The 27,721-nt window shown below is 52.2% G+C and overlaps 1 protein-coding gene across 1 annotated transcript in view; it reads left to right on the top strand.

Moving 5' to 3' along the window:
- LOC146866582 (neuronal acetylcholine receptor subunit alpha-7-like) overlaps window positions 1-27,721 on the top strand; it is a 1,495,911-nt gene that overhangs the window by 265,529 nt on the left and 1,202,661 nt on the right. The window lies entirely within an intron of this gene.

Genomic DNA, 27,721 nt, shown 5'->3' with positions numbered 1-27,721 from the left:
AGTGTCTCTCTCCAAACTGCAATATTGTCGACAAGAAGTGACCTACTTAGGTCATCTCTTATCGAAGGAGGGAAGGAAACTGACCCCAGAAAGAATTCAAGCCATTGCACAGTTGAGTGTGCCAAGAACACAGAGAGAAGTGCGTGCTTTCTTGGGCATTATCTCATACTGTAGGCACTGGATCCCAAATTTTTCCTTGTTGGCAAAACCTTTGTTAGCCTTAACATGCAAAGACACACCGAATCCTATCCCATGGTCTGAAGAGTGCCAGAAAAGTGTTGTGGAATTGCGCAATGCATTGTGTTCAGCACCTGTGTTGGGTACTCCTGACTACAGCATTGTATGTTCACGAGAAAGATGGTTGTGCATTATCAGTGTTAACGCAGCCTTTTGGTGACAGACCGCGCCCATGCGCATATTTTTCATCAACCTTGGACCCTGTAGCGAGAGCATTGCCAAGCTGTCTGAGAGCGACAGCTGCTGCAGCTATGTCTATCCGACAATCTGCTGGTTTGGTAATGGACAACACATTGATCGTTATGGTTCCACATGCTGTAGACACATTATTGAACAGAACCAAGACACAACACTTGACTAGTGCGCGATTATCAGGCTATGAGCTCACACTGTTAGCAAACCACATACACATAAAGAGATACAACACGCTGAACCCAGCTACGTTATTGCCAAATCCAGCAGACCTAGATGAGAATGAGCAACATGACTGTCTGTTCAGAACAGAAGAAGAGACGAAAGGGAGAGTAGATCTAAAAGATACTCCCCTGACTGAGTGTGATGGTACTTTATGGGTGGATGGTTCGTGTTTCAAGCTCCCTAATGGTGATACGACTGCTGCATATGCTATCACGACGTTACACACGGTCGTGGAAACTGCACGAGTGCCACATAATTCGGCCCAAGCAGCAGAATTAATCGCCCTCACGAGAGCGTGCGTGTTGTCTGAAGGAATGAGAGTGAACATATACACAGATAGCCAGTACGCCTTTGGCGTGGCTCACAATTTTGGACGACTGTGGAAAGAACGTGGGTTCCTGACGTCGCATGGAGCTAAAATTCAGAATGGCAAGTTGGTGAATGATCTCCTTGAATCACTGACCCTACCATTACAAGTTGCGATTATGAAATGCAGTGCGCACAGGAAAATCACAGATGATGTTGGACGTGGGAATGCGTTTGCTGATGAGATCGCGAAAGAAACTGCACAGAATGTAAAGACTAGAATGTATATTGCAGGCCCCGCAAGATGGGTTGATGATGTTGGGATGTGTGAAAACACAATAGAGAGTGTGAAGTCGCTTCAAGCTGAAGCTACAGAGAAAGAATTAAGCAAGTGGAGAGAAAGTGTGGGTAAGTTAGATGAGAATGGTTGTTGGATTGATCTGACAGAACATAGGCGATGGTTGTTGCCCGATGCATATGTGCTTCCAGTAGTTACAATGGCACATGGGATGGCACATATCAGTACGAAAGGAATTTGTAAGTTGTTGGCTCCAGTATGGCAGAATGCTGGGATTCCCAAGTGTGCAGAGAATGTGGTCAAGAATTGCATGGTATGCTTGAAGTACAACCCTGGTAGGGGAACCCCAACTCCAGCTGGTCATTTTGCACCCCTATCATACCCATTTGAAGTTTTGCAGCTGGACTTTATTCACATGGAAAGGTGCAACAACCTGAAATATGTGTTGGTGGTTGTTTGTGCTTTCTCCAAATGGGTAGAGGCCTATCCTCTGAAGGATAACACTGCCCTATCCACAGCCAAAGCCCTTGTGAAAGAATTCTTCCCTAGGTTTGGAATGCCAAGAATGGTGTGGAGTGATAATGGGAGTGAGTTCGTGGGTAAAGTGATGAAGAATGTGTGTGAAGGGCTAGGTATAAAGCAAAAGTTCCACGCTGCAAATCACCCCCAATCAGCTGGATTAGTAGAGCGCTACAACGGTGCTCTAAAACTTAAGCTGGCCAAAATCCAGGCGAGCACCGGTCTTAAATGGCCTGATGCTCTGCCTTTAGCACTCCTGTCCACCAGAATGACCATACACTCACGAGTGGGACTTAGTCCCTATGAGGTCGTCTTTGGCTGCCCGGCTAATGTATGGGGCGTGCCAAGACCGGCGAAATTCAGTGAGATCGAGCATCCAGTACTACTCGATTACTTGTATGATTTGACTGTTAAACTGCGTGTTTTACATCAACAGGTGCATGATACTCTTCCTCAAGCTTCTGAAACTCCTGGACACCCTATCGACCCTGGCACATGGGTGCTGATTAGAAACTTCCAGCGTAAGAGCAACGACGAGCCTCGCTGGATCGGCCCTCACCTTGTCCTTTTATCAACAAGATCAGCGGTGCGAGTGAAGGGGAAGAAACACTGGATCCACGGCACCCACTGCAAGGTAGTTCCCTTGCCCCTGCCATATGACCGGTGGGTCCAGGAGGGTATCGCCGACTCTGAGACAGACACTGTACCTCGTTTTGTACCATTCAGTGACGCACGCAGAAGAGACACAGTTTCAGACCAAGAGAGTGACGATATTCTGCAAGAGGCTGTGCCACTGTCAAATCGATTGGACACCACAGAGCCTGAACTTTTGTTCCAAGACCAAACAGCACCTGGCCGTCTCCGCTATAATTTGAGACCAAGGCCTATGGACAAATAAAGATTTCCTTACTATTTCCTTTTTGACATTTTAGTTCTCCAATCTGAAGGACTTTCTTGATTTTTGTTTTTCGAACCACCATCCGGGTTCAGCCGCAGGGTCGCGGTGCCAAGACTTTGGGGTACAGGCCGAAGACGTTAGGTCAACGGTTCTGGTTGGTCTAGGGCGTTTCCCTGGACTGACAGGCGTACTCCTTAGCAGAAGAAACTCATCCGCCGCGAGCGGCCCGATTAGAGGATGGAGTTTTTTAAGATGGAGAGACCCGTTGAGGAAATGAACTTTAAAGCAAGGATGTGTAGAATTGTAAAAAGTAAATGTTTTGTATTTCTGTGCCTATTTATACTGTGTAGTATGATAATGTTTACTGTGGGATTTGTGTTTTTCTCCTCCCAGGAGCCCATTGCACCCACTGTACAGCCTATACCTCTTTCTACTGCCTCCTCACACTCTTTTCACCCTCTGCCTGAACATGAACAAACCAGACGATCAGAATTTGTAAATAACTCGTTTATTCAGCTCTTGCACCAACACCAACTAGTAATGAATACAACCAATTGCTGGGTCTGTGGGTTAATGCCACATACCATTAACAAGGGTATTCCCTATTTGGTGCTGCCCTTTAGTTACAATGGATCGTCATGGGCATTCCAGACCATGTTCCTCTACGCTCAAGATGCCTACTCCCCGCGACAACCGCGTTCCATCAGACCTAGTACAAATAATAAAGCCTTAGTGAGAGGAATTGCCGATATGAGTAGGGATATTGATGCATACTCCTCCATTCCCAAAGAAGAGCTGAGAGCTTATGTAGGGTGGAACGCAACGGGGTATAGTATTAGTCTGGGTGAAAGACAGCGAAAAATCTCATCTCCAATCTGGGTCGTACCCCACATAGGTCGGTTCTGCTTACAGGGTAATGGTCAGAATCCTAGAGCCCAACTGGGAAGAAGTGACTGTACTGAAACATACACTTTCCCGTCACAGTTTTCCCCTGCGTTTTTGGCTGCCAAGGGTACATATTTCATCTGCAATGACCGAGCATACACATGGTTGCCCCCTGATTTCTCGGGCACATGTTATATTGCGAACTTGCTACCGCCAACATTTACTGCTGCCGCTGACTATCACAAGACCAGAGTTGTGAGGGGCGTGATTAGTAAGGAGGATACTGCCGGTCAGGAAGCAGGAGACTTCTTCTTGGGTTTCCTGCCGTTTTGGGGACCTATGATAAATAGTAGGAACCTGAGACAACTGACTCGTGTGGTTGAATCCACTGTCAATGTAACGGCTGGTGCCCTTGGTAATCTGACCGCTGAGCTCCAAGCGGATCGCCTTATGACTTTGCAGAACCGCATGGTTCTAGACGTCATTCTTGCAGACCGCGGTGGGGTATGTAAGGTTATCCAATCCAGTTGTTGCATTTTCATACCAGATAACGCTCCAACAGTCTATCAAGCCATCTCCAAACTCCATAAAATATCTGAATCCATACACGTGGATAAGGGAGACTGGTCACTGGTGGGGTGGTTCTGGGAACTGATATCTGCCTGGGGTTGGAAAGTTCTAATGGTCATTGGAATGATCTTAGCCATTCTTTTCCTGTTCTGTCTGTGCATACAGTGTGCTCCTGCGATATGTGGCCTCTGTGCTACCTTATGTGTAAGGAAACCTGTATCGAGGGACGAGCTAAGTAATAGGATGATGCTACAGCAACATCTCCATGACTTTGTGAACATTGACCTAGACTCGGATTAAGATGAGTATAGTGATTGCCTATGTAAGGGCAAAAGGAGGGTCTGTCGTACTTTAATCTCTGTGACCGCGTAGGGGACAGGGCCCCACCCCTGTCTATCCTGGTATTAGCAAACCGCAAATGGTTAATGCGGTATGTACGAGTGCTTTATATATCGTTCTAGCTATGAATGCACTGTGTACACGTTATTCTGCTTCACTACGCGGGTTCCATTTTGGAGGCAGTGGCCATCTTGTGATTGCCCTCACATAGGCTATAATGAAGCAACTACGGGCCTTGCAATGCATGTGCCTTTCCTTGACTCTTCTGTGACCTGGGCAGCTTGGCTCTGCTGCCCCAGGTCATACCGGTTTTACGGGCTCCCCTTCCTCCGGCCACCTGTGATTAGCATCAGGGCCCAGCGCACCATAAAGTCCTTTCATCACACACAAGCCTCCGGCTAATCACTTTCGCACCTGCTTGTTCCTGCTTTATGGCTTGTTTCCCAAAACAGGAGATGCTCATGTTTATTGGGGCCTATCGATTATCTAATGTGGGATCTGAACCTTGCTGTGTAAATAACGGTGGGCTGGCTTAACTGGAATGTGGGATGGTCATCATGACTCTGCTCTTTCGTTTGAAATGTACACTTGTTTATTACCGTATCATAAAACCTAGGAATGTATGCTTGAGGCAGGAAAAACTGTATTTAAGATGAAGTCCGTTTCTATGATTTTCAGCAGTCTCCTGAGAACATACACGCTGTTGTACTTCTAGGATAACTGGAATTGGTCTGCAGCCAATAAATGAATCTTTGACTTCACCTAGAAGACTCTGTGTTTCTGTAGGTCTGGAACAGGGTGAACCCAGAAGTCATAGGGTGTGTGCCCCTGCACCGCTGGGTCTAAAATACCCAGTACTTCAAGTTTTGGCAGGGTGTAGATCTTTACCAAGTGGCGCTGCTGTTAGGCTTTCTTTCATGGAACCTTCTAGGCATATCCTCTCTTGGGGACGTCATGAAGGGGGTGGTTCTAAAATCCTCTCAACAACTACAGGAAGACTTTCATCTTCATCAAAACCAATTCTATAAATATCTCCAATTAAGACATGCCTTATCCCCGTACATTGCAACACTGACTGAACTCCCGGAATTCCACCCACTAGAAGGGAGACTGCCAATGGGGGATATTGGAGCCCACAAAATTAGGCAGATATACCAAACTATAATTACACATAACAGTACGACAATAGACGCACTCCGACAAAGCTGGGTCAGTGACATTCCGGATCTAACAGACGATGACTGGGCAGAGGTGCTGGCGAGCCCCCGTAGTGTGGCAATTGTGTCTCGTTATCGCCTGATTCAGTTAGAAATGTTTACATAGGGCCTACTACACTCGTTACTGCCTTTGGTGCATGGGAGTAATACCGTCGTCTGAGTGTTTGAGGTGTGCACGGGAGACGGGTACCTTCCTGCACACAGTGTGGATTTGCCCAGTTCTCCAGCCCTATTGCGGTAAAATACTGGCCTGCCTGGGTGAAGTGCTTTCATGGAAGATTCTGTCCGACCCCAAAATAATTTTATTACATAGTAGAGATGGCATTTGAGGCAACAGGTATAAACAACACTTGCTTTTCACTGGATCCACTAAGCTGGATCTAGCTCAATTCTGAAAGAGTAGTACTCCGCCACCCCTCGGGACGTGGAAAAAACCTCTAGATTGCTGTATGGGAATGGAGCTAGCTGTGATTAGGGCTAGAGGATGCCCACAGAAACATCGAAAGATATAGCAGTGATGGGCCGCATTCAGGGGTATTGAATTACCTGAGGTGGAATCCATTGATACTACCATATAACGACCATAATTATGTAGTAATGATGCCCTTTGACACTAAATACAGCCACACAACACACATATAACACTAAGAATCGGGTGGTATGGGGGGTGCGATTCGGATGGCTCAGTCAGCCATGTTCTTATAAGTTTGTTCTTATGATTTCTGTTCTATTAACATTCTGGTATATTACATCGAGTTGTAATGTCTTCACTGATATGTTGGCCAGTGGCCTATACTGTACAGCTATAAAATTGAATAAAGATTGTCATGAAAAAAAAAAAAGAATATCCAGGAATTATTCTTGCCTTTAACAGATCTTGTTCAAATAAACAGATAGTGATATTGAATATATGTATTAGTTCTATGCAAGATAATATGGAATCCCCATCGCTACATGCATTACACCACTTAGCTGAGAGTAGTCTACACTATACCTGGCTCACGATCATCGCAGGTGACTGCAATACTAAATTTGAACCTCTCAACTTTCTCTCAGTATGAAAGGGGAGGTTGGTGAGTGGGGTCTTTCTAATTTATATCCAAACCTGCCACCCAATGGCCAAAGGTGGCCTCCCAGTTGTTTCACTTTTGTCTAGATCGTGGTCTTAGAGCTGTAAATGGGCGTAATAAGTCAGATCATTGCCTCCGTCCCACCTTTAAAAGAGGCTTGTCTGTCAATCATATAGACTAAATGCTGCTAGACTTGCTGCTTTGGTCATACTCAATAGACATGTTGGTCGTCAATTGACCAGATAGTGATCACAACGCCCTTGTTGCTGAGTTCACCAGAGATGTATTAAGAGAGCCTCCTAAACAGATCAATGGCTTCTTTCAAACTCCATTAGCCCTCACAAATAATCATAACAACATCAAAAGGGCTACTATTAGGAGTAGCAAACTCATCGAGACCAACATTTACAAATAAATAGTGACCAAGTTTGAACCTTTTTGAATCTGTTTTGCAACATAATGTGAGTATTCCTAATTTCAGCTCTAAACATTCGCAGTTTTTTGAAAATCTTAAAGTTTTATTTACTAACCAAGTTACAGAGTTGCAGGTGAGATCCACATTATGCCTTTGGTATACAGCGACTTGGGTTGCTAAGGGAAGTCTGGTAAAGATGATCAAGGAAGGGTCTAAAAGTGATATACCAATGGCCAGGAAGATGTACAAAACATGCCTTCAAAAGGCCAAAAAAGATTGGCGGAGGAACAATGGGCATAGATGCTGGAGGCCCTTGAGAGACATGATTATACAACCTTGTGGAAAACTGTTGCAGTGGTGAGTGGTTTTGGGAACTCTTCTCCCGAAGTGCTTGTTTAAGTAGACTCTTGGGTTGAACAATATAAAGCCCTATATAGCAGGATTGGTGATGTGTGCCTAGATCCTACCTTCAAAGTGGCCCTTATGGTGCCTTGCCACTTGACCTCCCCTCATTCATATCTTCCTGGGAACAGATCACTAGTGTTCACTTTGAATGAAACTAAATCTGCTCTTCTTCATATGAAGAAAGATAAAGGATTTGGCCTGACAGTATAAAGATGGGTTTATTCCACCCAGAGCAAGGCATTTGGGTTCTGTACTTAAATGTGTTAACAAATGCTGTAGCAGGAGGCCAGGAAATACCGGAGTCGTGGCGAGGGACCATAATTGTTCCCATTCATAAAAAGGGGCCCAAAGATATCACTGCCAACTATAGGCCAATCAACCTAACTGACAACGCCTAAAAGATATTCTGCAGACAAGTGTTATCTCAACTGCAGGAGTGGAAGGTTGAGCAAAGGTCATGTCCAATCCACAGTCAGAGTAAAGGTCATGTCCAGTCTACAGTCAGAGTTCCGCAAAAACATCGGGACAATTGACTAGACATTCTGCTTTATGAACATCACCTGGAAGTGTGCTATAATCAAGAAAGATCATCTGTATGTAGCCTTTATAGATATGAGGGCGGCATTCAATCTGGCGCCAAGAGGTTCGCTGACAAAATATTGAAACCACTATTTTTTGTTTCATTTTATTTATTAGTTTTACAATTTTTATCTATCACAACATTCAAACTATTCGTTTTCTAATTGTCCATGTAATTGTGCACCGTTGTGGTTGCGATAACGTACATACTCAACATCATGTAATACAATAAAGTAAAGAAAAGAACAAGGGAGGGGGGAGGGGAGGAGGGGGAAGGGGGATGGGGGATATATGAGAACCGATAGAGGAGATCGTAGTGGGAAAAGGGAAAAGGTGGGGAAAAGAGGAGGGGGAACAATGGCATCTCACTAAATTTCCATTTCCTATGGAGTGGTGTATCCATCACAATATTAGTCACATATCTCACCATCTCTCCCAGTACCTGCCCACCACGCAGCAGTGCCTCGAAGATATTGCCTGCTGTCGTATGAAGGGTCTGTCAGGGGCTCATGCTACGTATTCCGGCACCTCTCACCTTTCTAGGTTGGTACTCTGGCGGGGGGAGGGGGAAATGGGGAGGGAGGGAGGGTCTTGTGAGAGAAGGTGTGGCATCAAGGCTGGTAATGGGGTTATTTCCGTGTCGCCCCCAGTGGTATTCGAACCCTGGGATAGGTCTTGTGTTTCCAAGTGTTCTTGCCATGCACCCCGTAGGTCAGTGAGAATTGCGCCCCAGGCTGCAGCTATCAGTGCCCTGCGTATACCTATGGTATCCTCCTGGTGTAGGGGCACCGCCCCCTCCTGCGCACAACATATCATGGAGTGATACCATGCCTGCGATGATGGGGGGGTCAGGTGACTTCCAGCGTTTAGTGATGAGTCGTTTTGCCTTTATGAGCCCTAAGTCTATAAATCGTGTTGTCACTTTGTTTCTTGCACCGGCGGTATAGCCCCAATACACACACCTCCCAGCTCCAGTCCAGATCTCGCTCCGTGCAGCGTACCAAGTGTGTTTTGACGGCCTCCCAATAATTACACAGCTTGGTGCATGCCCATGGCATGTGTACTTGATCTCCTCCCATCGTTTCGCAGCGGGGACAGTGCGCGTCAGCTCAATTGAATATTCTATTTATTGAAGCCGGTGTCAGATATGCTTGCTGTGTTATGTAATATTGTATGATCTTGAACCACGCATTCCCCAGTATGTGAGTGGGGCCTGCCAGTATGGTCATCCATTCCCGGTCAGTACTTTCTCTCTGTAGGTCAGCATCCCAGTGCTCTCTCAATGTGGTGCGTGGGGTTGCCGCTTGTGTCTGTAAGGATTCTGCGAACCATTTAACCAGGTGTCTGCCCGTCCCCATTATGTGAAGGTACTGTAGCGTAGGGTGTTTTTTTTGGTTCCTCCGATATATCTCCCCAGAGTGTCCTCATCGTTCTAATGAGCACTGCATGGAGCAAGAACTGGCCCCTCAGCAGGTCATACTCATCTACCAATGCATCAAATGGGAGTAGGTTACCATCCTGATATAGGTCTCCCACTGACTGAAGCCCCGCATCCTCCCACGCACTCAATTCTGTCGCCGTGGTCACGCTTTTTTTTTTTTAAACAGTTTTTATTAGAAACAAAAGGCAGCAATAGAGACAATTACATTGACAATTTAGGCAAGCAAGTTCATAAGATTAGAAATCGATTCTTCCTGTCATCAGTCGGGCAGGAGTCCAGGGTATCAAATTCCAACAATCGCCTTTCAAACCGCATGGAAATCACTTTCACGTCCCCGGGTCAGAAAACTGCATACATAACTTTCTATTCCTGATTGCCCCCCGCATTTGCCATCATATCATCAGCTCGCTCCTCCCACCCCAGGAGTCTTTCCCTCCTTAGTTCTGCTGTCGGAGAAACACATATCTCCCCCCTATACTTATTCCAGCTCCCCCACTTGTGATCCCATTTACGAGGACAGCCCCTCCCTTTAAACACAGTTTTTTCGGCGATCATAGCATGATCCATATCGTTTGCCCAATCTCTCATCAGCGGTATAGTGTCCACCCCCCACTTCTGGGCAATGTTCCACTTTGCTATACACCACCCCTTTGTGGCCCATGACTGTTCGGCCTGCGTGAGGTCTGTTGCTTCCCAGATATTCAGGAGACACAATGTGGGAGTCGGATGGATAGTCTTGTCACACGTCTGAGTCAGCTGTCTGGTAACGTCAGTCCAGTATTGTTGAATGTGAGGGCAGCCCCATAGCATATGCAGGAATATTCCCGTCTGGTTACAATGTCGAAGGCCGTGTGTATCGGGACCTACCCAACCGGTGGAGCAGTGTGGCATCAAAATCCACTCAGTGAAGAATTTTAAGCTGCACCAGGCGAAGTCGCATCGGGATAGCCACTTCTCAGGGTGAGGACAACGCCACTAGCCAGTCCTCATCGGCCAATTCTCCCAATTCAGCCTCCCAAGACCCCTCAGCCTCAGCATTGGGTCGACTCGGTTATTGATCAATTTCTAGTATGTGAGGGAGATGGCCTTGCGGTTCAAAGGATCCAACAAGAGCCTATCCTCCAGGGGAGAGGAGTCCGGAAGGGGGCTGTCCTTAGGGAGAGCGGAGTCAATAGCATGGCTGATCTGTAGGTAGCGAAACCTTTCAGACGGCGCTAGGTGGTATTTAGTCTGGAGATCTAAAAACGAAGCCGTCTTGCCCTTAACTCACAGATCGCCCACTGTAGAGATTCCAATCATCTCCCACTTTTCAAATCCTGCATAAGCACTAAGCCGCCCCAGAATGTCTGGTTCCCACAGGGGGGTAGCCTTCGTGAGGCGTCCCTGCCAGCCCATCCGTCTCGGCACTCCATGCCACACTTCCAAGGTACGCGCTGTCGGGCCCGTTAGGCACAATTTTCTGTGGTTTGTGTACAATGCTCTATGGTAGCCCCTTTCCCTAATAACCAGTGGTCAGTGCGAAAGCTGAGATCATCATGTCTCCCGAACACCCATTGGTTGATGGCCGTCAGTTGTGAAGCCTGGTAGTAAAGGCGCATATCCGGCAGTCCTATACCTCCATCATACCAACCCATTGTCAGCTTGGTCATGGCTGTGCGAGGCGGTCTATTATCCCTTATTGCGGCATCAATCTGCGAAAAATAGGTATGGGGGACCGGGATGGGAGTGTTTTGTAGTGCATAAAGAAAACGTGGCACAGCAAGCATCTTGAATAAGGATGCACGTCCTAGCAGAGTAAGGGGGAGAGTTTTCCAATATGTGACTTCTGAGCGAAACCTCTGTAACGGCCTCTGCAGATTACGTTAAAAAAAACAACGTGGCATTGGGAGTGATAAAAATCCCCAAGTAAAGAAAACCCTGGGACGCTACCGGAATATTGTATACTCGAGGACTCCGAGGCGGCTCTCCCCAAAGGGAATACATCTGAGATTTAGACCAGTTTATTTGATACCCAGAGTTAGCCCCAAAGATGTGAAAGATATGAAGTACTTGGTACAATGAGCGCCCTGTTGAGGCGAGGTAAAGCAGAATATCATCTGCATATAGTGATATGCGGTTTTCGTGATCATTTGTCCATCTAAGGCCTCTAATACCCGGGTCCCCCATTATCCAGACCGCCAGCGGCCCGAGAACCATGGCGAAAAGGAGTGGCAACAACGGGCATCCTTGTCTAGGGCCTCGACACAGGGGGAATGAAGTGGCGCGATGATTGTTCACTGTGACATGAGCCCTGGGTTGCGTGTATAACAGTTTGACCCATCCCATAAATTTGGGGCCGAACCCCATGCGGGCAAGAACTGCAAACAGGTGCTCCCATGCTATGGTGTCAAACGCCATTTTGGCGTCAAGCGCCAGTAGTATAGCTTCCTCCTCTAGAGTGTTCACACGGCCCAGGGCACCATGCACCCTGCGTAGGTTGCGCACAGTATTCCGTCCCGGCATGAATCCAGATTGATCTGGATGGATCAAGTCAGTTAGATAGGGGAGCAAACGATTCGCTATTAGCTTGGCCAAGATTTTGGCCTCTATTGTGATCAGAGAGATAGGCCTATACGAGGTACACTCGTCTACCGGCTTGCTGGGTTTATGAATGACCACAATGGCGGCCTCTCGGATGTCCTCTGGGAGGAGGGCGTTTTCGTAGCTTTCATTATAAAGATTAAGTAAATGAGGTGCCAGTTTGAGAGCCGTTGGTTTGATTAGTTCAATCGGGAGTCCATTCAGGCCCACCGCTTTGCCTGTACGAATGTCTTGAATTGCCTTGTGAATTTCCTCAGCTGATAAATCGACATCCAACGTCATCCTATCCTGCTCAGAAAGACATGTAACGTCAATAGTGGCAAGGAGTTCCGCCGCCCACGAGGCTCGTGAATTCTTTGGGACCCCATAAACTGTTTTTTATGATGGTTTGCAAAGGACTCAGCAATGTCTTGTGGATCCGTTATCAGAACATCATCAGTACCCTTGATCGCACGCACCCACCTTGCTGACTGTTCTTTGCGCTCCAGCCAGGCCAACAACTTACCGGTGCGTTCCCCCTGTTCATATATACGGTGCCGGGTGGCCAGCGCCCGTCTATTGGCGTCTTCTAGGAGCAATAGTTTATAATCTTGTCTTTTTATATTTAGCAGGTGTTGAGTGCCAAGCTCCGTGTCGCGAGAAACGTCAACCTCAAGACGTAGGATCTCAGCTTCCAACTCCGTCACCCTTCGACGGCGTTCGGCCCTATGGCCAGCTATCGCAGATAAAGCCCTTCCTTTAATCACAGCACCATATGCCCCCCACAGTGTAATTGCAGACTGAACCGATCCAATATTTTCATCAAAATAGTAATTGGTATATTTCCTCAAAGTGTCTCTAATATGTGGGATCTTGAGTGCCCAAGCTGGAATCCGTATTGGACCAGGTTGCGGTGGGCGCTGCACACCTAGAACCGTCAACCCAGGGGAATGATCCGACACCCCCGCGCCAAACACCTTGAGTCAGAAAAGTCATGTATGTGTTGGGCATGTGTGAACAGATAGTCAATTCGTGATTGACTTCCCTGTACCCCAGACTGAAACGTAAAGTGTGTGTCTCTAGTGTGCAACCACCTCCAGATATCCACCATCCCCAGGGCGTCGATAAAGTCTCGTAATTGGGAGCAGTGCGCTGAAACACGTCTAGGTGGGGATCTGTCTAGAAGCCCGTCCATCGTCCAGTTAAAGTCACCCCCCAAGATCAGTGTGCCCACCGGTAGGCTAAGTAACAGTGTCCCAACATCAGTCAACGTCATGTGCTGCATACCCAGAAACATTAAGAACCCGGGCCTCCCATAAGCTTGTGCAAGCAGCGTACCTGCCCAGCGGATCGTCCAGGTATTTTGTATCACATATGGACAGCCTTTTCGTAGGAGAATCCCCACCCCACTGGAACCAGTGGTGAAACCTGAGTGTGCCACCATTCGGTATCCCTTCCTGTAGAGGGCCATACAAGAGTTACCGATTAAGTGAGTTTCCTGAAGCAATACCATATCAAGTCCATGACGGTGGACATATTGCAACACGATACCTCTCTTAATCTTGTCTCCTAACCCGTTGACATTCCAGGTGATCAGTTTAAGTCCCTGACCTTTTGCCATTTGTTACAGAGATAAACGGAACAGTAATCAGAGAGGGCCTGTAGTGTCTAAAGCCCTCCATTTCATCCACCTGTGCGACCCCTGGACCATCCCTGACATCCTCAAAGCATTGGATCTTTCTTGCTGCCGCCTGAACATAAAGACCAACCAATCTGTACATATATACGCAATCACTTTGTCTTGCTGCAAAATAGCCCCCATGAAACCCCCCCAACAAATGAAACTCACAAGTGCCCCTAACCCTAAGAACTCACCCCCCTCCCTGCCTCCCTGCTTAACGGGACTAGAACTACCTGCCACCCCCAACATGCAGAGTGCCTGTCGCCCACCCATAAACAAATCCAGGGAACGCAAGCAACCCCACTCCCATTTCGTTCACAAGTATACAGTTGGTGTTTCACTCCCCGGCCCGACCCCCACCCACCAAACCATTTACAACCCAAAAAGGCCCGACATGGTCCTCATCAGACATCTTGTGGCACCCACCCGGGCTATCACAGTGCGGCAACGAGCCCCAAAAGAAGACCAATCAACCATATTGAACGAATATAGCCATCAGTGACGCATGCTACGTGATCAAACCTTAGAACAGCTACAAAAACCTGTGGCATCCACAGCACATGGGTATCAGAAATCCAATCTAACATCCCCCCCAACACTAGGCATGTGTGATCTTACATGCAGGAGACCGTGGCACCAACACCACGTTCCTAAGGGCGCCCGATGGCCACTGACAACACCACATAGTCTTACCGAGCACCGGATTAGTGCCCTCCCGCTGTCCCTGGGAATCCCTGGGAGTCAGAGTGTGGAGGGGAGCGCCTCTGCTGGCGCCAGTCTGCGATATCGTCCGCCGCGAGAGTGTCTTCTTTCCTTTTTTCTCGACTGTGCGCCAGCCATCCAGCCAGTCCCAGGCCTCTTTGGGAGAGTAAAAAACCATGATTTTCCATTGGCTTCCACTCGTAGCTTCGCGGGAAACATCATTGCATACTTGACCTCCTGTTCTCGTAGGGCCCGCTTCACCTCCAGGAAACTACGGCGTTGTTTCTGTACTCTCAGTGTGAAATCCGGGAAGAACATGATCTTACTGGTCTCCAGGGTAAGTGGCGGAGCCGCCCTTGCCGAATAACATTGCGGTCACGAAAGTTAAACACCCGCGCGAGCAACGGCCGAGGGGGAGCCCCAGGCCTCGGACGGCCCCCAGGCACCTGGTGAGCTCTCTCAATTGTGAAGCATTTGGAGAGTCCTCTAGGTTGTAGATGTTTAAGGACCAGTTCCTCCACAAAAAGGTCCACCACCTGCCCCTCCACACGTTCCGGCACGCCAATAATGCGAATGTTGTTCATTCGCATTCGGCCTTCGTAATCGTCTAACTGCAGGGTCATCACCTCTTGAGAAGAGCGGAGGTCAGTGATTTGTTTCTTGAGCAGGACGGTGTCAGTAACTAGTTCCTTAGTAGTGTTCTCCACTGTTCCTAGCCTCTCAGCCATTTTCTTCATGTGCTCTCGGATCAGCGCCACGTCTGTGGCCACCGTGTCAATTCGCACCTCAAGGGAGATTCGTATCGCCCTAATCGCCTCGAGTAGATCCTTATTCAATGGTTCCGTGGCGACACCCGTTGTCCCCACCTCCATTTGATCTTCCGCCTGCTGCTTCTGCCAGGCAAATTTCTCCAGTTTGGACTGGGTTGCTGTCCGGTTAGTACGGCCGGTCGCCATTGTCTATTGTCGCAGGATCACCCCTATATGACCAGGGTACCGCCTCTACTCCCCGCCGCCTGCAGTGAAAACCTCCACCTGGCCTGTCGGGTTGCGCAGTAAGCACCCCCCTGTTAGACGGACCGGGAGGGTCGGCCGAGGACAAGGGGAGAGGTCTCCGGGGAGAGCCGTCTCCAGCGATCGTACAGACAAATAACTTCCCCCCCACAGACAGATACCACACAAGGGTAAGATTTAGCGTTCTTTATATGCACTTCTTAAGGTACGATGAAATGGTACAAGGAGGTCTGGACTCAGGGGTCCCCTCGATTAAGTCTCTCAAGATAGGAAAAGGGGTAGCGGGACAGTCTGGTTACCAGTCTGGTAGTTCGGATGATATGGTGATTAGCTCACAATCCTCGAGCTTGGTGGTTTAGCTGGTACGGGCCGCGGCAGCGCCAGCAGGTCCCGGTGGAGATGGTCGATACACGGTCCGCGGCAGCGCCAGCAGGTCCCGGTGAAGATGGTCGAGGTACGGTCCGCGGCAGCGCCAGCAGGTCCCGGTGAAGGTGGTCGTTACAACGGTCCGCGGCAGCGCCAGCAGGTCCCGACGAGGATGGATGTTGCAGAAGGCCGCGGCAGCGCCAGCAGGCAGGACGATAGTTCGCAAGGTAGGGCTACGGCAGCGCCAGTAGTCCGTCAAGGCTGAGTTCTCTTGGTGTCTCTCGACTCCCGGATACAACTGCCTCCCTGCTCCGGAGCTGCCCCAGTTATAGGGCAGGCGCCCTTTGATGTCCGGACCCTCGCACTTGGAGGTCGGAGGGTCCGGGATGAAGGTGTCCAGACACCCAGCAGGGGGTGGAGCCAGCGCCTGGGGGAGCTGGAGGCGATCGGTACCTGGCGGGGGAGAGTCCTTGGCGCTTCATTCTCCCATTGACCTGCCAAGTGGTCCGCTCACCTCCTGGGTGGATGGTGGTGCCGGGATGTCGGGGCCGGCCAGGCCCAGGGTTAGGGTCGGATGGAGGCCACGCGGCCTCGTGGCGCAGGGCCCAAGATGGCGGCTTGACCCGGCCGGGGGAGCCGGTGGTGGCTTGGGTCCGTGATACATGGAGGTCCGAGGGCAGGGATTCCGTCGGGAGACGGGGTGCGGGTGATTCTCGTGGGTCACGCCTGGTGGGCCTGGGCTGGGGCCCTGTCATGCGGGGAGGGAGCCAGCCCTTCGTGTGGCCTGTCCAACATGCGTCCCCCCCAGCTGAAGGCGGGGAGAGTCACCCATCTCCTTGGGGACTCTCCTCGTCGAGGCGGAAGAATCGTGACAGGCCATCCGCGTTGGCGTGGTCTTGGCCCGGTCGGTGCTCCACGGTGAAGTCCATTCCCTGCAGGGAGATGGACCAGCGCAATAGTTTTGGGTTCTCCCCCCGCATCTGCATCAGCCACTGCAGGGGTCGATGGTCGGTTTGTACCCGGAAGTGGGTACCGAAGAGATAGGGTCGGAGCTTTTTGAGGGCCCACACCACTGCGAAGGCCTCCCTCTCAATTGTGCTCCAGCGCTGTTCTCGGGCCAGGAGACGTCGGCTGATGAAGGCCACCGGCTGGTCATGACCTTCGGGGTTCACTTGGGAAAGAACCGCCCCGATGCCGTGGTCGGAGGCGTCTGTCTGTACCACGAATTCCCGACTGTAATCGGGGGCCTGGAGTACAGGGGCGGTGCACAGGGCGGCCTTCAGCTTTTCGAAGGCCGCTTGACAGTCGGTGGTCCAGTTAATCCGCTTCGGCTGGTTTTTGGACGTGAGACCCGTGAGGGGCCCCACAATGCTGCCGTAGTCCCTCACGAACCGCCGGTAGTAGCCGGTGAGCCCCAAGAAGGCTCGGACCTCGGTCTGGGTGGCGGGGGGCTGCCAGGACTGGATGGCAGCAATTTTAAGTTGCAGCGGGGCCACCAGCCCGCTTCCCACCTGGTGCCCAAGGTAGGTCACGGACCCTTGACCAATTTGGCATTTGCCGGCCTTAATCGTGAGGCCGGCCCGCTGGAGGGCTTGTAGGACCTCTTGGAGGTGGAGGAGGTGGTCGGACCAGTGGCGGCTGTATACAGCGATATCGTCCAGGTAGGCCGCGCTGAACTCTTCGAGCCCCGCCAAGACCTGGTTCACAAGACGTTGAAACGTGGCGGGGGCGTTCTTCATGCCGAAGGGCATGACCTTGAAGTGGTAATGGCCATCGGGGGTAGAGAAGGCAGATCGTTCCTGAGCCCGGGGTGTGAGGCCGATCTGCCAGTAGCCCGCTGTTAGGTCGAAGATACTGAGGTAGCGGGCGGCCCCCAGCCGGTCGATCAGTTCGTCCGCCCGGGGGATAGGGTGAGCGTCGGTCCGGGTGACAGCGTTCAAGCCCCGGTAGTCGACGCAGAATCTCAGTTCAGGTGTGGTGCCGGGGGCAGCGGCTTTGGGTACCAATACAACCGGGCTGGCCCAGGGACTGTCCGAGGGCTCGATGACCCCGATCGTGAGCATTCTGGCTACTTCTTCTTGTATGCAAGCCCGTACCCGATCTGGTACGCGATAGGCCCGGTGTCGGATAGGGGGACTGTCCCCGGTGTCCACGTCGTGCAAGCACCAAGGGGTGACCCCGGGGGTGAGGGAGAACAGTGTAGCGAACCGCAGCAGGAGGTCCCGGCAGCCCTGGCGTTGCTCTGGGGTGAGGCATCGGAGAGCCGGACCCCGTCCACGGAACCGTCGTTCTCCTGAGCCTTCAGTAGATCCGGGAGGGGTTCGGAGTCTTCCTCTGCCCCACTGTCCGTAGCCATCAGGAGGCTGAGTTCTGAGCGCACAAAGTGTGGTTTGAGTCTGTTGGTGTGGAGGACCCGAAGGGGGTTCCGGGGGGTCCCCATGTGGATGAGGTAAGTGACGGGGCTTTTGCGCTCGACCACTTTGAAGGGCCCCGTCCACTTATCTTGCAAGGCACATGGTTCGGTGGGGGACATCACCCACACTTGTTGACCAGGTTCGAACTCGACGGAGGAGGCATTGTGATCATACCACCTCTTCATGTCTTCCTGGCTGGCCTCGAGGTTCGCCTTGGCCATCTCCCTGAAGCGCCGAGTCTTGTTGCGTAGGGCCAGGAGGTACTTGAAGACGTCTGGAGGGGTCTTTAGGGGGGCCATCTCCCAACCTTCTTTGACTAGGCTGAGGGGCCCTCGCACAGGGTGCCCGTACAGGAGTTCGAAAGGGCTAAAACCGAGGGATTTCTGGGGAACTTCCCGGTAGGCGAAGAGGAGGCACGGGAGTAGTACATCCCACTGGCGTCGGAGGGGCTCTTTCAATCCCCCAATCATCCCCTTGAGAGTGCGGTTGAATCGCTCCACTAGTCCATTCCCTTGGGGGTGATAGGGGGTCGTGAATCTGTAGGTGACCCCGCACTGTTGCCAGAGGGACTTCATGTATTTGGAGATGAAGTTCGTCCCTCGGTCGCTGACGACTTCTCGGGGGAAGCCCACCCGGGAGAAGATCCCCATTAGGGCCCGGCCAACCACCGGAGCGGTCACAGTTCGTAGGGGCACCGCCTCGGGGTAGCGGGTGGCGTGGTCCACCAGTACTAGGATGAACCTGTGTCCTTGCGCCGTGCGGGGGTCCAGGGGCCCCACAATGTCTATCCCTACCCTCTCGAACGGGGTAGTGACCACTGGGAAGGGTTGTAGAGGGGCTTTCAGCTTACGGCCACTCTTCCCGCTGGCTTGGCACGTGGGGCAGGACCGGCAGTGGTTCAGGACGTCGTTCCTCATCTTCGGCCAGAAAAAGTGGGTTACTAGGCGACTGTAAGTTTTGTCCTGGCCCAGGTGTCCAGCCAGGGGTACATCGTGGGCCAGGTTGAGCAGAAAGTCTCTGAAGCGTAGAGGTACCACTAGTACTCGACCGGCCCCTAGCTCCGCGATTCTTTGCTCGCTGTATAGCAGGTCGTTATCCCAGTAGACCCAGTGAGTTCCGGTGGAGTCCCCTGCGCTCTGGGCGCTGGCTTGTTGGCGGAATCCCTCGAGGGAGGGGCAGGTCTTTTGCTCCTGGCGGAACTGTTCCTGGGTGGGCCCCCCTTCTTGATGCCATTGAGCCAGGCCGGGTAGGTCCTGGGGTTGCGTGTCCCCTTCGATCGTTGGTTCCGGGGGGTTGGCCTCGTCGTTGTCTTCTACTGGGGCGACCGGGGGCGGAGGTGCTGGCCATTCCGGTTCTTCGGATAGGGGGACGGCACGGGCGGCCATGGACCGGGTGGTTACGCAGGCCCAGTCCGGGAGGCCCAGCATCCCCAGGTGCTCTCTTCTCTCGACGGTGGCCCACGGGGAACTCTCAAGGTCATTCCCCAGGAGGCAGTCCACGGGGGCATCATCCCGGACCGTCACCTTCAACAGGCCGGAGACCCCTCCCCATTCGAAGGGGACGCAGGCCATTTGACACAGACTTTCGGAGTTGTCGGCTGAGCGGACGGGGCAGAGAATGTTCGGCAGGATCTGCTCGGGCTTCACCAGGTGACAGCGGACGGCCGTCACACTGGCGCCTGTGTCACGTAAGGCCTCGGTACGATGCCCATTAATGGTCACCCACTGACCGTATTTCCTGGTGTTGGCGGGTAGGGGAGCCCGCGGGACCATGTCCTTTCCCCCTAGACACGCTAGAACCATGGCGGCTGGTTCCCACTCTTGCTGGGCCGGCTCATACTCTCCCTGTTCCTCTGATAGTCGTTCTTCCCCCAGGGCAGCGGCAGCCACCTGGCGGGGCTTGGGCGTTTGGTTCTGCGGGCAGCTCGGGTCATTGGCGTAGTGGCCGACTCGCTGGCATCGGTGGCACGTGACGTTGGCTCGGAACCCAGGACGCATCGGGGGGTTGCCCCGGCCGGTCGGGGGCGGGGTGCTGGTCACGGTTGTTGCCGGGGGGCTGTCTCTCCCTCGCCCCTGGCCTCCTCCTCCTCCCCGGGGACGGTGCTGGCCTTGGTTGCTTCGGTTTTGCTCGTGTGGTCCTCTCCGGCCCACTCGGGTGCTTTCCCATCGATCAGCCTCAGCGGCGAGCTGCCGGGGGTCAGTCAGTTTACTGTCGAGGAGGTGCTGCCTGAGCTCGACGAAACAGTTGTTCGACAGGTCTTCCCATACCATAAGGTTAAAGAGTTGTTCGTAGGTTGTTACCTGGCTCCCCTTGATCCAACCCTCGAAGGCTCGGCTGAAATAGTTGACGTACTCCACCCAAGTTGTACCCGGGATCCGGGTGCAATCTCTGAACCTCTGGCGGTACATCTCGGGTGTGAGGCCGTAGCGGGTGAGGAGGGCAGCCTTCATGTGGTCGTAGGACGACATTTGGTGATCTGGGAGCTGCAGCAGGGCATCGCGGCCTTCGTTGACGAACCTCCCCCATAGTCCGGCTCCCCAATCACTCCGGTCGATCCGGTGGGAGGTCATGGCGATCTCGTAGGCTTTGAACCACTGTTGTATGTCGTCTTCTCGAACATACTCTCGGACAACATCCTTGGGGATGTGGACTTTTTTCTCGGTTGCCCCCGGGGTGTGCGGTCGCTCAGGCATCCCCGGTTCTTTATTCTGTTTCCGAAGTTCTATTTCCGCCAGTTTGCGCTCGTGTTCGAGTGTTATTCTTTTTTCCTCAAGCTCTCTCTGTCTTTGCTTTTCTTCTCGCTCTTCTCGGAGCCGCAGATGCTCTAGATTTATTTTCTGCTCGGCTAACTTGAGTTCACCGTCCATCTTGAGTCGTGCCATTTCCAATTCGTGTAGTCTGGTTCTTTCTCTTTCCTGGATCTCCTCCTGCGAGAGGCCCGTTCCCCGCTCCTCGGGAGCCGTGGCGTTCCCCTCTGGTGCGACACTGTTTTGGTCGGAGGGTCCGGTGATCCCAGTTTCTGTCCACGACTCAAGGGCGTGCTTCAAATCATCTTTGGTACTCAGGCCGGTGGTAGCAATGCCTAGTTCCATGCAGAATTGTTTAAGTTCGCGGTGGCTATATTCTTCCAACTTATCCATTTGGAACTTTTCAGTGGAACCGCTATCTTTGGCTGACATCGTGGTTTTGTCGTGGGGTGAGCTACTTTCTGTACGATTACGCGTTGATTCGGATCGCGCCGCTGGCCACCAATGTTAGACGGACCGGGAGGGTCGGCCGAGGACAAGGGGAGAGGTCTCCGGGGAGAGCCGTCTCCAGCGATCGTACAGACAAATAACTTCCCCCCCACAGACAGATACCACACAAGGGTAAGATTTAGCGTTCTTTATATGCACTTCTTAAGGTACGATGAAATGGTACAAGGAGGTCTGGACTCAGGGGTCCCCTCGATTAAGTCTCTCAAGATAGGAAAAGGGGTAGCGGGACAGTCTGGTTACCAGTCTGGTAGTTCGGATGATATGGTGATTAGCTCACAATCCTCGAGCTTGGTGGTTTAGCTGGTACGGGCCGCGGCAGCGCCAGCAGGTCCCGGTGGAGATGGTCGATACACGGTCCGCGGCAGCGCCAGCAGGTCCCGGTGAAGATGGTCGAGGTACGGTCCGCGGCAGCGCCAGCAGGTCCCGGTGAAGGTGGTCGTTACAACGGTCCGCGGCAGCGCCAGCAGGTCCCGACGAGGATGGATGTTGCAGAAGGCCGCGGCAGCGCCAGCAGGCAGGACGATAGTTCGCAAGGTAGGGCTACGGCAGCGCCAGTAGTCCGTCAAGGCTGAGTTCTCTTGGTGTCTCTCGACTCCCGGATACAACTGCCTCCCTGCTCCGGAGCTGCCCCAGTTATAGGGCAGGCGCCCTTTGATGTCCGGACCCTCGCACTTGGAGGTCGGAGGGTCCGGGATGAAGGTGTCCAGACACCCAGCAGGGGGTGGAGCCAGCGCCTGGGGGAGCTGGAGGCGATCGGTACCTGGCGGGGGAGAGTCCTTGGCGCTTCATTCTCCCATTGACCTGCCAAGTGGTCCGCTCACCTCCTGGGTGGATGGTGGTGCCGGGATGTCGGGGCCGGCCAGGCCCAGGGTTAGGGTCGGATGGAGGCCACGCGGCCTCGTGGCGCAGGGCCCAAGATGGCGGCTTGACCCGGCCGGGGGAGCCGGTGGTGGCTTGGGTCCGTGATACATGGAGGTCCGAGGGCAGGGATTCCGTCGGGAGACGGGGTGCGGGTGATTCTCGTGGGTCACGCCTGGTGGGCCTGGGCTGGGGCCCTGTCATGCGGGGAGGGAGCCAGCCCTTCGTGTGGCCTGTCCAACACCCCCCACAGAGGATAATCTGACTCGGTCCTGCACGTAATGCACTCAGTTGGTGAGACAGTGACCCCCAGTCCCCAGTAGTGGGAGATTACTCGAAAATCAGGCCAGACCTCTGCAATAGTAAAGTCACTTTCGCGCTACCGTGGGTGTCGCTTCTATCATGTGGCCAGCCAGTTGTGAGGGGGGAGGGCAGAAGACCCAGGGGGCCCCCGGAGCAAAATACTCTCTCATCGGTGTGTCGGGTGCATCAGAACTCGCAGCACCCCTACAATGCCCCCAGCCCCCAGCTCCACAGGCAGAGAGACCAAACCGTGTGTGGGACCCTGCAGTTCCTGATCTCTCAGGGGCACCACCACAGCACCTCCAGGTCACCGTGCAGACTGGTTCTCTGTTAGTGATTAGTCTGAGTCACATCAGCTTGGGGCAGCGCAAGGTCCAGGCCCCCGAAGCTGTCTCTCGCAACAGCAAAAATCTCAGGCTCCCAGCAGTAGGTTCATAGAACATTATCTTCACAACATAAGGCTACTTCTGGTCCCCGCTCACCAGCCAAGTCCTGTCTGTAGTGATCTATAGCATGGGGGGCCGCCACTCTCAGCCCTAGCACACATCTGTGTCCCAGTGTCTCAGCAGTGAACGGCCGCCATTAGCCAACAGCCTCCACTTCGGATCCTTAAGGTATTTATTCCCGCTGCGTCGCCCGTATACAGTCCATCACGCGGTCCCTGGGCCCCCAGTGCACTCCATCAATACGATAACCGCTCACCACTGCCTCTTTATGATTTCGCCGGGCCGCCCCAGGGCCCGCGCGCACGTTTCAGCGAAGGCCCGCACCAACAGACAGACACAGCGGGGGCCGCCGCACCGTTCACTGGGCCCCCATCACTCACTGGGCTACTGGAGATAGGCTCTGCTGCCGCCGCAAGTGATCCGGCGGTGCCCACTCTTGCGAGGTGAGCTCCGCGTGCACCGTTGCGGGCTCCGTCCGGTCAGGCCTCAGCCTCGGACTTGCGTGGCGCGCTGGCGGTGCGGCGCAGCACTGCAGCCGGCGGGGACGCCCACGAGGTCTCGGTCACTGGAGCGCTTTCAGTTCACCTGCACAGAATCACCTCAAACTTCACCGGGTGATTGTCTGGCACCACAGCTGCTATTTACCGGCACCAGTGCAGGAATTGGGCCAGCAGGAGCAAAGTTTCGCAGGATAGTTTGGGAGTGGCGCTCCGGAGTGAAACTACCGAGCGGCCATTCCCGTCAGCGGTTAGCCACGCCCCCTCTGTGGTCACTCTTAGTTGGCGAGGTGTGCAGTAATGGAATAGACGGCGCGTATGTAGTGATCGTTTTGGTGAGCCTCAAGACCTGTCGGAAATAAGCGTATGCCACGCTCTCTAGCTGCTGAGTTGGTTTGGGTTCCCGGGTGGTAAAGGGAGATCACCTGCATCTGTGTACGGCCTGGTTGGTGCGTGGCTGTTTCAGCAAGTTGACTCCCGCTGTGCCAACAGGCTATCCATTGTAGTTGGGCTGCTAGATCAGTGTTCTATATTTGGGACTGCCACTCCACCGCCATCCACTCTGTTCCGACCGCCATGCCATATAAATTGTCGCATGTCACCCGTCGAAGACGGGGGATACCGCAGGCCTGATATATATCGGCAAATTTGCGAAGTGGTATAGTAGACGCGTAAGCGCTACCATCTTTAGGAGCGCTATCCTGTCCATATTGGCAATAATTGAATATAATGGGAAACCCAATCTACCCTTGAGGGCTTGGGCAAATCAAATGAACGGGTAAAAGGCGCCTTCAAGGGATTTATTTGGAATACTCTGTTCTATTGCTTTTCATATATATTTTCAACTGCAAGAATTATTGATAAACTTGAGAGATATTATTCAAATGTATTTTAACTAAGAAATATTTTTGTTCCTTGTGAGGACATGTACCTGTGTGGTGGGGTGGGTATAGAGCAATTTAACCAGTCCAATGTAGTTGTCGCCTAAGTTGTATTTGGTCAATGAGGCAAATAAAAAGTCCCATTCGAGTGTGTCGAATGCTTTTTCTAGGTCTAATACTAGGCACCCTGAGTGTGGCCACTGCTCCCTCGAGTAGTAGGCAACTCTAAAGAACCGTCTTGGGTTAAGGGACGTGTTACGTGCTGGGACAAACCCATTCTGGTCTTCATGCACCAATCCGGGGACCACCGGGGCCAACCTACCTGCCAGTATCTTGGCAAATATCTTATAGTCCGAATTTAACAGCGCCAAGGGCCGATATGAACCCAATAGATCTGCGTCTCTGTCAGGCTTGGGTAGCAATACCAGCAGGGACTGATGGAAAGAGCGAGGCAAGATAGATGCAGCCCGCATATTGGTGTATAAGGAGAGCAATTTCGGGGCTAACAAGGCTTGCTACACTTTATAATATTCCGCTGGCAACCCGTCTGGGCCTGGTGCCCTGCCCGTAGCTAATGACTGAATCGCCAGTTGCACTTCCGGTAGCGGTATAGGTTAATTGAGCTCAAGGTGCTGTACGTAGTCAACCATGGGTAGTGACAATGGAGCCAGGTATGTCGCCAGTGCTTCTGGGGGTGCCTGAACCACCGATTTTATATAATGGGTTGTGAATTAATTGTGTATGTCAGCTTGCCTGGAGAGCAGCTGGCCTGTACCGGACCTCAGGCATTGTGCAGACGTTTGTGTGCGGTCCTGTTGGACTAACCTCGCTAATAACCTACCCGCCCTGTCTGCTGATGCATGTGTTCTGGCCAAGTGTGCTGCATAGTTCAGACAGTGCATTCTCTTCAGGACCTATGTTGATCCTTCCTTTTCTCATCTAGTGTCTGCTCAGTGTTCGCACCCGTTAGTAAGCCCGTCTCTAGTGTGTGCAAGGGTGTCTTCGATACTTTTAGCCTCCCTGTCCAATTGCTTGCGGACACTCCAAGTCGAGCCCATGCAGTGCCCACGTACCACTGCCTTGCCAGCATCCCACAACGTACCATGATCTGCCACCGAGCCCTAGTGGAGGTCAAAGTATGTCGCTATGGCCGGGTGTGATTGGAGTGTGTACGTACCAGGTAGACTGCAGCTATGCAATCCGCCAGTAGTGCCCTGCTGCCTACAAATCTGTCTAGACGTACATGTAGGCCATGTGGGTGTGAGAAATATGAATGAAGGCGTAGGTGTGGGGTGCAACGATCTCCAGAGATCTAACAGTTCCCAGTTGCGGAGCCAGTCATTCAGACCCTTAGCATTGGACGCAGCCATTGTCTGTTGTAGGGACGGGAAGGATCTATCTAGCTCTGTGTCCAGCACTGAATTGTAGTCTCCTCCCAGGAGCCACGGTATGCCACACCACTGGGATAACTTCACTGATAGTGAATGCCAAAATTGGGTCTGATCAGTGTTTGGGGCATAAATCGATCCCAATACTTGTCTACCATTGGGCCTGCCTTTGGATAACTTGAACCGGCCATGTATATCAATTTCCTCTGCCTCCTGTACATATTGTGTGCCAGGCCTGAGCCAAATTAGTGCGCCCCGTGCGTATGAAGAGTATCCGGTTGCAAAGATCTGTCTTCTCCTTCTGCGTTGTAGCTTATGTATCTCAGGCTGCGATATGTGTGTCTCTTGCCCAAATGCGATGTGGGCCACGTGCCTCTTAAAATATGCATATGTATTATACCGGCGCGCTGGCGTGTGCATGCCCCTGACATTCCAGGAGATTATTGTTGTGGGAGGCATCTTTCAAGCATACAATCTATTATTGCGGACCTACTGTGTGTTACCCTGGGAGGGCTATGTGTAGTGCGTGCAGGCAGTCTGTATCTACACCACCATGGTTCATAAGTGAGATGCTATGTGGGGAGCACAACATCTGGGTGAACTGCAACAGGGCAGAGGGACAACTGGTATCTGCCCAAACTACGAACTGTGCCTCTTGGCAACTGTCAGCCATACGCGCAGAACTTCTTCAGTTGTGACGCGGGGTAGCCCTGCTTGTGTGTGCAACAAGCCAGTAGAGGTTTTGGCCCACTTGTCTAAGTGTTTAAACGGCTGTGTTCCCTGTGCCTTATCTAGTAGAGAGTGCAGCATTTATAGTCTAGGTCAGGAGAGGGGACTATGATCAGAGAAGTGTGGGAGGGACTCTGTGAACTGGACACAACCTACTGCGTCTGACCCCCATCTTGTAAGATTGCCTACATTGAGCATAGGACACTAAACATCTCCGATCAGTATTCGGTAATATCAGTAATACATCAAGTATACATCACATAATGTCATCTGCCTTTTGTGGCATCACTTAAAGGAGTGGCTGCGAATCCGCGCCCATCTGCCAATCCGCTGCTACACTGTCGGCACTCCTGGAGTGCTCCGTCGAGGCATCCGTGTCTTTGTGATCTGTGCTCTGCCTCAGCGTTGATACTTTCTGCAGAGTCACGCCTCGTTCCTGGAGGCACTGCTCGAGGTCAGGGACTGCTTTCAGGTGCGGGGAGCGCCTCCGAGGGCGCCTGCGTGGCCTTGGCCAAGGCCTCCTGGTGCTCTGCTGAGAGCGTGTGGTCGCATTTCTTTGACTGTGTGATACTCCATGTCCCTCTGTCTCAAGCCAGTTCCATGCGTCCTCCGGTGCTGAGAAAAAATGGGTAGTTCCATTATGTATCACCCGAAGTCCAGCCGGGAAGAGAAGTGAGTATTTAATGTCCAGTCCCCTCAGTTTCTGCTTCACTGCCAGGAATGTGCTCCGTTTTTGCTGCACCCGAGTGAGTAATCTGGGAAAAACATGACTTTTGTGTTTTCTACCCTGATCTCTTCCATCTTGCGCATTTCCTGCAATATCACCTCACGGTCCTTGTAATTCAAGAGTCCGATGAGGAACAGATGAGGGCCTGTGCACGGTTGTCGTTGTCCGGTCGGCACCCTGTGCGCTCTTTCGATTGTGAAAAAGAGAGAGAGAGCGAGTTCTGAGGCACCAAGAACCGCAGCCAGGACTCCGTATAGGACACGGCATCTCTTCCCTCCGTGCCCTCTGATAAACACACTATCCG

The sequence above is a fragment of the Triturus cristatus genome, chromosome 2_1 (genome assembly GCF_964204655.1).
Source record: "Triturus cristatus chromosome 2_1, aTriCri1.1, whole genome shotgun sequence".
NCBI classification, from domain to species: domain Eukaryota; kingdom Metazoa; phylum Chordata; class Amphibia; order Caudata; family Salamandridae; genus Triturus; species Triturus cristatus.
Note: the sequence above shows the minus strand (reverse complement) of the source record. Positions and strands in the feature narration are given on the sequence as shown.